The sequence below is a fragment of the Octopus bimaculoides genome, chromosome 26 (genome assembly GCF_046866305.1).
Source record: "Octopus bimaculoides isolate indiv1 chromosome 26, ASM4686630v1, whole genome shotgun sequence".
In the NCBI taxonomy this organism is placed as follows: domain Eukaryota; kingdom Metazoa; phylum Mollusca; class Cephalopoda; order Octopoda; family Octopodidae; genus Octopus; species Octopus bimaculoides.
The window spans coordinates 9,075,094-9,084,371 of NC_142953.1; the positions used below are offsets into that span (position 1 = coordinate 9,075,094).

The 9,278-nt window shown below is 39.8% G+C and overlaps 1 long non-coding RNA gene across 1 annotated transcript in view; it reads left to right on the forward strand.

Annotated features, from left to right (window-relative positions):
* LOC149130934 (uncharacterized) overlaps positions 1 to 4,580 on the forward strand; it is a 34,847-nt gene extending 30,267 nt beyond the window's left edge. Inside the window, exon 2 of the long non-coding RNA XR_016238532.1 lies at positions 4,449 to 4,580. This is a non-coding gene — a long non-coding RNA (uncharacterized LOC149130934). The remainder of the gene's footprint in view (positions 1 to 4,448) is intronic.
* The last annotated feature ends 4,698 nt before the right edge of the window (positions 4,581 to 9,278 follow it).

A 9,278-nucleotide genomic window follows, 5' to 3' on the forward strand; every position in this document is an offset into this window, starting at 1 on the left:
TGTGTATGTATATAATATATATATATATACACACGCACACACAGATCTACCTACCTACTTACCTATTTATCTCTCTCTCTCTCTCTCTCTCTCTCTCTCTCTCTCTCTCTCTCTCTCTCTCTCTCTCTCTCTCTCTCTCTCTCTCTCTCTCTCTCTCTCTCTCTCTCTCTCTCTCTCTCTCTCTCTCTCTCTCTCTCTCTCTCTCTCTCTCTCAGAGAGAGGGAAACACATGGATGAATGATTAAGCAATTCGTTTCAAACTCTCGAATCTCCGTTTCAATCCCACTACCTGGCATTCTGAGTACCTTTCGCCACAGTCTTCGGCCAACCCAAGTACTGAGAGCGAAAATAGGGTAGATAGAAACTGTTCGTTAGTGACGGATGGATTCTCCCTGTATTTCAAAGGACCACCTTCGCCAAAGCGTCACACTGATTTCAATGCTGGATCATATTAGGAAAATAAGTATCTACTAAGCACTCGGCCACTTCATAAAATTCAGTTGGTAGGGAGTTGAGTTGACTGAATAATTGAGTTGTTCGTCATCGAAACCGATAGAGATCCGTTTAATATATATATATATATATATATATATAGGTATATGCACACACATACACACAAGCACTTATATATACACACTTATATGGAGGTATAAATGATTCTATACTCATTTACTTGCAACTATAAGTATACTGTCATACATACATACATACGTATGTATGTATGCATGTACGTACGAATGTATGTATGTATCTGTATATATATATATATATATATACGCAAATATATACACCGTACACATTTATTCCATTGATGCCTGAAGGAAAATCAATTACTGAATGGAGTGTGTTGTTTTTGGTTAGAACTGACTGTTAGCGGGGAGGAGTGTGAGGAGGAGAGAGTGAGGTGGTGACGATCGTGTACTTATATGCGTGAATGTATGTATATACATACATACATATGTATATATATATATATATATATATATATATATATATATACACATTCGTATAGACATACTTACACACATATATTTTCATACACATTCACATATATACACACCGACACGTACAAGACTTGAACACCAGTAGACAAGACTTGAACACCAGTATACAAGACACGTGTGTTTCTTTGTAGGTATATATGATACATATATGTCTATATAATTATATATATATAGACGGGTGCACACACACACACACACACATTAGTTTTGTACCCACTGAAAATGACGGGGTTTATTTCTGTCTCTTTTCGTTAAGTCTTAATGGTTTGCCTCCAGCCTTGCGCCATTCCAATCTTGTTTGAGTTTGTCTTTTCATTTATTCATCTTATTTTAACCTCCAGCCTTCATTCTGCTTCTTGTTGCGTTCCTCTCCCTCCCCCTCCTCCTCCTCCTCCCTCCCCTCCTCCTCCTTCCCCCTCCTCCTCCAATTCACGTCAAGCACTGACGACTTCTCCTACTAATCCTCGTCTTCTTTCTCCAGTTCGAAGACGACCAGTTTCTCCGTTATTGATAGCTTCTTCGACTGATTGACTTGCAATTACCTGCCGGTGTATTTGAAAAGTTGTCTCATTCTCTTTCATTATTATTTCTTGACTTCCACAATTCCTTACTTCTTCTCTTTCTTTTTGCCTCCCCCTCACCCCCCCCTCTCTCTCTCTGCATATGTAAGTGCAGGTGTATGACTTTAGGTTTCCCAAAATCTACTTTCACCTCTTCATTTACAAACGGCTTCCAATCGTTCTCCACGTACACACCCATACACACATTTCAACAGCGTAGGTGAATCCCTCTCTCTTTCTCTCTCTCCCTCTCTCTATCATTCTCTCACTCTCTGTCACCTCTGTTATCACTTAATCTCACTATTTCACCTCAGCATTGTAGATCTCCATTTTCTTTCTTTAAACGTTTTCCTCTTATTCGCACTATCTCTCTCTTGCTAACTATATTTCACATTCTACTCACCTGAATGCATGTCTCTCTTGTCAATTAACTACTAGCTATTTCTCTGTATCTCTCGTCCTCCTTCTCCTCCTTCTCCTCTTCCACCAAACTCCTACTTACTTGTCGATATAAGCCACACTTCTTTTTATTATTCTTTCTCTCTCTTTCACTTTTCTTAGCATAGCAACTGCTTTCACTTACCCATTACTTATTTTATTGCGTTACATCTCTAATTCGTTCTCTGCAGAGCCTTGTGTTTGTCTTATTTATCTTATTTTTAAGAGGGATCTCAGGGATCTCTTATTTTTCTTTTTCCATTAAATCATTGGTAGCTTTGTTAACCCAAAGAATATTTATCCGCCAATCTGGCTTTGAATACACATTTTCATTGTTCGATATTAGCGTTTATATATATATACATACATACATATATATATATATATATATATATATATATGAGAGAGAGAGAGATACACACACAAGACGGGCTTCTTTCAGTTTCCGTCTACCAAATCCACTCACATGGCTTTAAAGGGCCCGAAGCTTATAATAGAAGACGCTTGCATAAGGTGTCACGCAGTAGGACTGAACCCAGAACCATGTGACTCGGAAGCAAACGTTTTTCTACACTCATTATGAAATAAGTTCCTCTGTCTTAATGAGAGGTTTAATGAAGATTCGGTTGCTATTTCCATCCAAATAAATCAAGTTAACCGATTTAAAATGTCCCTTCATTGATTCGATTGTGGTTCCTAATTACGACTAAACAGGACTGAGGCTTTGAAATTTAAGCCTCTTTACTATTGAGATATAAACTACGCCACCTGACGTCACCATCAATAATGCTGATTCGCAAAGCAAGAAGATTTACATTGGTAACAACTGGTTGAGTGAGTGTGTGTGTGTATGTGTGTATTTATTTGGCTGAGTCAAAGGACAACGCCCATGAGCATTTATAAAATTTATTCCCACGTTGCGTAATTGGAACTCAAGATCTCATTACTCAACGTGTTTCTGTTTCTAAGATAGTAGGATGTGATTCGAGGTAGATTTGGCTGCTATTTCTAGCATACCGAGTAACCATGTAGAGGCTCCCTCTTTTATTCCTTATTACTGTTGCGTAAGCTCTTCCTACAACGGAAGAATGTGGTTTGAGGGATATTTGGTTACTATTTTTTGTATTACATATAACGTCGAGGCTCCATCGTTGATATTGCTGCAGTTGTGTAACCTCTTCCTAAAAAAAGGAGTTTCTAGTGAGATACATTTGGCTGCTCTTTCTAGCATTACAAACCACGTAAAAGCTCCCCCGCTGGCTTACAGTTGTTGTTGCGTAACCTCTTCCTAAAACTGTGTGATTTGAGGGACATTTGGCAGTTTTGAAATAGCCTGATCCGGATTAGGAATAGGGTTAGGATTAGCATTTCGGGATAGGTTTTAGAATTAGGGTCAGTGTTAGGGTTAGACCGCACGCTAAAGTGTAAAAAGCCAGGTAGACAGGACGCTGAACTGGTTCAGCATTTGGTTGCTACTTCTAGCATTTCAGATCGTGTAGAAGTGAGGTTCTCAATGTGGATGGTACCGCTCCTAGTGGGGTACTGGGCATGTTGAAGGGGGCGGTGAGGTAACATAATTAACATTGGCGCAGGCGTGGCTGTGTGTTAAGAAGCTTGCTTCCCAACCACGTGATTCCGGGTTCAGTCCCACTACGTGGCACCTTGGGTAAATGTCTTCTATTATAGCCTCGGGCTAACCAAAGCCTTGTGAGTGGATTTGGTAGACGGAAACTAAAAGAAGCCCATTATGTGTATGTATGTATATATATATATATATATATATATATATATATATATATATATATATATATATATATATATATATATATATATATATATATATATATATATATGTGTGTGTGTGGGGGTGGGTGTCTGTACTTGTCTCCCACCTCGCTTGGCGACCGGTGCTGGAGTATTTGCGTCCCCGTAATTTAGCGGTTCGGCCAAAGAGAACGATGTTAAAAGCTTATACAATCCATTTTTAGAGTAAAATTTATAAATTATTTTCCATGTTAGGTTAGTTTTGTCGAGATTCCTCACACGTCGCTTTGGTGACCGTTAAGTGTGATAACTATTTAAAAGGATGAGGGCACTGCTAAAAAAGAAAAAAAAAAAAAAAGAATGGTTCCAAACCATTTTCTACTTGTAGACCCCTTTGATTGCTATTTTATTCGGGTGGGCCCTCATGCCCATTCGATGTTTAAAAATATTCCATTATACTCTTATAATTAAATATTAAGAATAGAATTTTTTTTTTTTAATTGAAATATTTTGAGTGCTGTAGAAGTACAGGGTGATTCAAAAGTCGCCATACATAAGAACAATCAATTTATTTTTTTTATAAGAAACATTTTTTTTTTTATTTAACTGTTTCTTATTAAAACAAATTTTTTTCGTATGTTTGGTGACTCTTGAATCACCCTGTATAACCAATTTATTGCAGATAAATTTTAACAAAATTTTATATGGACCCCACTCCAGGGGTCATGTGGACCCCGGTTGAGAACCACTGACGTTGAGGCTCCCTCATTGGCTCGCTGTTACTGTTGTATATCCTCTTCATAAGACGGAAGAGTGTGATTTGAAGAACATTGAGTTGCTATTTCTAGCATGTCTGACTACGTAGCGGCTCCGTTGTTGACTCGTCTCGGGAAGGTGTTCCATAGTTTGTGAACGGGTATGTACCAGTCACATTTATATGCATCGTTGGAAGTATGTTTCCTTTTATTGACTGTCACCTCACCTCGACACTGCCAAACCTCTTTCCCATTCGATTACGGCCACCTTTAGGCTAACCCCCTGTCTACATCCGCGCCAGATGTTTGCTGTTCACTTGCCGCCATTTTTGCATTCGATGTTGAAGATATTAAGCCGCTGTTTCTTACTTCTCACAAAGTTGTTCTTCACTTGTTACCGCTCCAACATTTCCACTACCGCCATTTATAATACCACCACCACCACCATCATCGTTCTTTTCTCGTACAATTACTACTACTACCACCACTCCTCTTACTCTACGTCTTCCTCCTACTCTTACTCCTCCCGCTTTTCAAATCTTAACAATCAGCAAACAAAATGTCTGCCACGCTACTCTATCGATTCGCTAAATGTTCTTTATTTATATTAACGAGGTGTTGTTAGAAGTAGTTATGTGGTCGAGATGAATAGATCGTATTCACTGTAACACTAATGCTTAACTAATACACCGCTCAAATGGAGTCGAACGAAGGTGTGTTGTGTGTGTGTGTAAATGTGTGTGAACGTGTATCTATCAATAAAATAGATTAAAAGAAACAAAGCCTTCATACCACTGATATTAGAGTCCATACTCCTTCTCTTAAACGTCACAAAGCAAGAACAACAACAATAACAGCAACAACAATAATTTGAACAATAGCAAAAACTAACTGCATGACATCGATTGTAAATGAAAGAGTTTCTCTATTTCCCAGGGCAAAACGACTTATTTTTATAGTTAATAACTCTTGTTAATCCATATGTACCGAACCAACAGCTGTGAAATTGATACACTCGAATAACGAACGCCGGAGAGCGAACGACACAATCGGACGCATTTAATGAAAGAAATACTCTCAAGGGAACCTCTATGTGAGGTGGGGGGAGGGGGAGGTCGGTAACAGAATGAAGGAGCCGGGAACGACCCTCAAGTGAACCGCAGAGGCGTTCGGTTTATATGCCGCAAGTCTTTTCATCTTTTAATTTGTTTCAGTCGTTGGACTGTGGCCATGCTGGGGCCCATCAGGTTGAAGGGTTTTAGTCGAACAAGATGATTTATTGTTTTTCTTTTTAGTCTGGTACATATTCTGTCGGACTCTATATGGCGAACCGCTAAGTTAGGGTGCGTAAACAACCCAACACCGGTTGTCAAGCGGACAGGCTTCCACACAGTTTCCGTCTACCAAATTCAATCACTTGGCAGTCACGTAGCTCTAATGTCAGCGTATGCACTGCAGTCGCACAATACCGTAGATATTCCAAATGTGGCCATCCCGTCTTTTTTGTTTTTTTTTGTTTTCGCTTTTCAGACACATTGCATCTAGGATTACATGAGGCAATATGTCAGTTTTTGGAAAACGGTTAGTGTGTGACTTGATGGATATTTGGCTGCTACTTCTAGCAAGTCAAATGAGCAGGTAAACGTAACTTCTTCCCATTTGCCTCGATCGTTTGTTTAGTTGTAAAGACATAAATTAAACGTATGTTGTTATAAAGGTCATAAAAGTCGGGTAGAGGGGTCAGCCCTTAAAATTCCAACCGTCCCTTAAATAAGACATTTATTTACATTTCAGCGTTAGCATTGACTAAATGTATACGGACCGTTCAAAGGAAGTTGGATTGCAGGTAGAGGAGGGCGGTTTTAAGGGTCTTCTGTTTGATCCTTTGTCTTCTATTTCTTCGGTCAACTAAACACTGACCCCTGACCAATGGGGCTGGGCAGCAAAGACATTAGCATTCAATCTTTATGATTTCGAGTTTCATTTAGGGATTAAATGAAAAAAAAAAAATTACTGGTTTACACTTTTCACCCTTTTCTCATTTTACTTGTTCTAGTCATAGGATTGCGGCCTTGCTGGAGCACTGCCTTGCAGGTGTAGCTGCGAATGAACCGACCTTTGTACTTGTTTTAAGTCTGGATCTTATTCTATCCGCTTCTTTTATAGCGAGCCGCTAAGTTACGGGGGGGGGGGGTAAACAAACCAATACAGGCTGTCCAGCGTTGGGAACCAACACAGATACACACACATAAGTACAGATACACATACGCTCACACGCAGCGATTCGGATTTGCTTCGAGGGGAATCGATTATGCAGCAAAGATGAGCAGAAATAACCACAAAATATCGATATCTGTCGTTTTCGTTCGCTTCTGGAACAGCTTCAGTTTGACAGGCTTTGAAATATACTATAAATATACTAATTAGTCAGGTACAGAGCGGTAATTAATAAGAAAAGAGATGACAACGAGATAACCGACTATCTTATGAACTTCATTAACTTACAACTGTTTCCGGTATAAGATGCGGTGGAACGCATAACTGAGTGCCTGAATAGCACCTTACAGCTTCATCAGAGCGTCAGACATGAAGTGCAATTATTCTGGGAAAACAAAACTATTTAAGCTTAAATCTTAGATGGAAATGACTGAAACAAGTGATATCAGTTGTCTTTCGTCAGAGGCATAGCTCTCGAGAAGAGAACCCATTTCATATCCACTCGGTGCTTTCGTTATACTGGATCATATTGGGGGGGGGGTCTTCTCACACCAGCATTAGGTTTAGCAGGGAAATTCTTGTGAATTTATGGTTGACCCCCATACACCTGCACGTATTTGAGCAGACCTGGGTAAGCTCTTTTGGGAAAGAAGACAATCAGTTGACCTTTCATTTCCCCCACCACCACCACCACCACCACCACCACCATCACTGATGTTTATCCAAGAGAAAGACCACGAATGCAAACCGTCACAACTAACACCTGCCATAAGATAACTCACCTGAATCTCCAACAGTTCCACCAACCCTGTATTTGTACATTTTCTCGGCCCTGAAAGAATAATAGAAGAAACTATTAACCTCGGCAGCATTTGAACTCGGAACATATTGTTCTGAAACAATGCGAAGTCTTTTATCCAACGCTCTAGGAACAATTCCACCTCGCCGCCCCGTTTACAATGTAAAATGGCTGTATAATTTACAAACACATCATTTACCAATGACATAATCTTCGGGTAGTCGTTTTGTTCAACCTGCTCCTCCAAGGTGGTGGCACAGCATGGTCGCTGTCCAATGACTGAAACAAGCAAAAGGAAAGGTAAAAGAGACACACGCACTGGCACTCCGTCAGTCACAATGATGAGGATTTCAGTTGATCCGATCAACGGAACAGCCTGCATGTGAGATTCACGTGCAAGCGGCTGACCCACAGACAAGTGTATCCCTAACGCAGTTCTCCACAGACACGTGTATCCCTAACGCAGTTCTCAGGGAGATTCAGCGTGACACAGAATGTGACTGGGGCTGGATCTTTTGAATGACAGGTACAACTCATGTTTGCAAACGAAAATGGACTGCAGCAACGTGAAATAAAATGCCTTGCTGAAGGACCCAACACGCGCTCAGGTATCGAGCTTACGATCTTGATCCGAACACCCCTAACCACTAATCCACGCTTCTTCACACACACACACACACATACATTCTACTGTGAGCGATTTAACCTATGTCCCGCGAACTCGCCGATATTCAAACATCAAAGACAAAATACAATATCGATTTCATATACCAGTCTGTCAGCTTTTTGAAAAGACAACAAAAAAATTACAGAAACCAAAATTAATAAAAAGTAAACAAAATAAAAATCTCAAAACGGATATTGATGTGTGTGTGTGTGTGTGTGTGTGTGGACCCATTTAATCGATAGCCCGCGGTTCTTTTCATCTTGGGTATTAAATGCTATTGTATGTTTATTACGTCTGCAGTGTAAATGTGTATATGCAGTTGCACGGATGTGTATGTATGTGTGCGTAGATGTGTGTGTATATCTGTGTTTGTGTGTATCTATCACTATAAACGTGTATGTATGCATGTATGTGTATGTATGCATGTATGTATATGTAGTTCATTGTATGTACTTGTGTATTCATAAATGTGTTTATGTGTATATAAATACGTGTATTAAATACGCACATATATGCATATAAATACACACACACACATATATGTACATGCATATATACGTGTATATATATGTGTGTGTGTGCATGTTTCTCTGTGTATGTTTGTATATGTACATGATTAAATATTTATGTATATATATATATATGTGTGTGCGCGTGTATATGTACACACATGTGGGTGTGTATATATGTGTGTGTATATATGTGTGTGATGATGTCTTGTAGTCCAGTGATCGATAGCCAAGTCTCTCGTCCTGAATGTAGAAAGCAATAATGTGACTTGTGTGTGTGTGTGTGTGTGTGTGTGTGTGTGTGTGTGTGTGTGTGTGTGTGTGTGTGTGGAAGTGAGTCTTTCAATACTTGGTCTTGGAGATCAATAGAAGTCTCATTAAATGTCAACGAGACACGAACATCTCTGTCCCTCTCTCTCTCTCCCTTTTATAGCCTCACCCTCTCTCTCTCTCCCTTATACAGCCTCACCCTCTCTCTTTCTCCCTTTTACAGCCTCACCCTCTCTCTCTCTCCCTTTTACAGCCTCACCCTCTCTCTCTCTCCCTTTTACAGCCTCACCCTCTC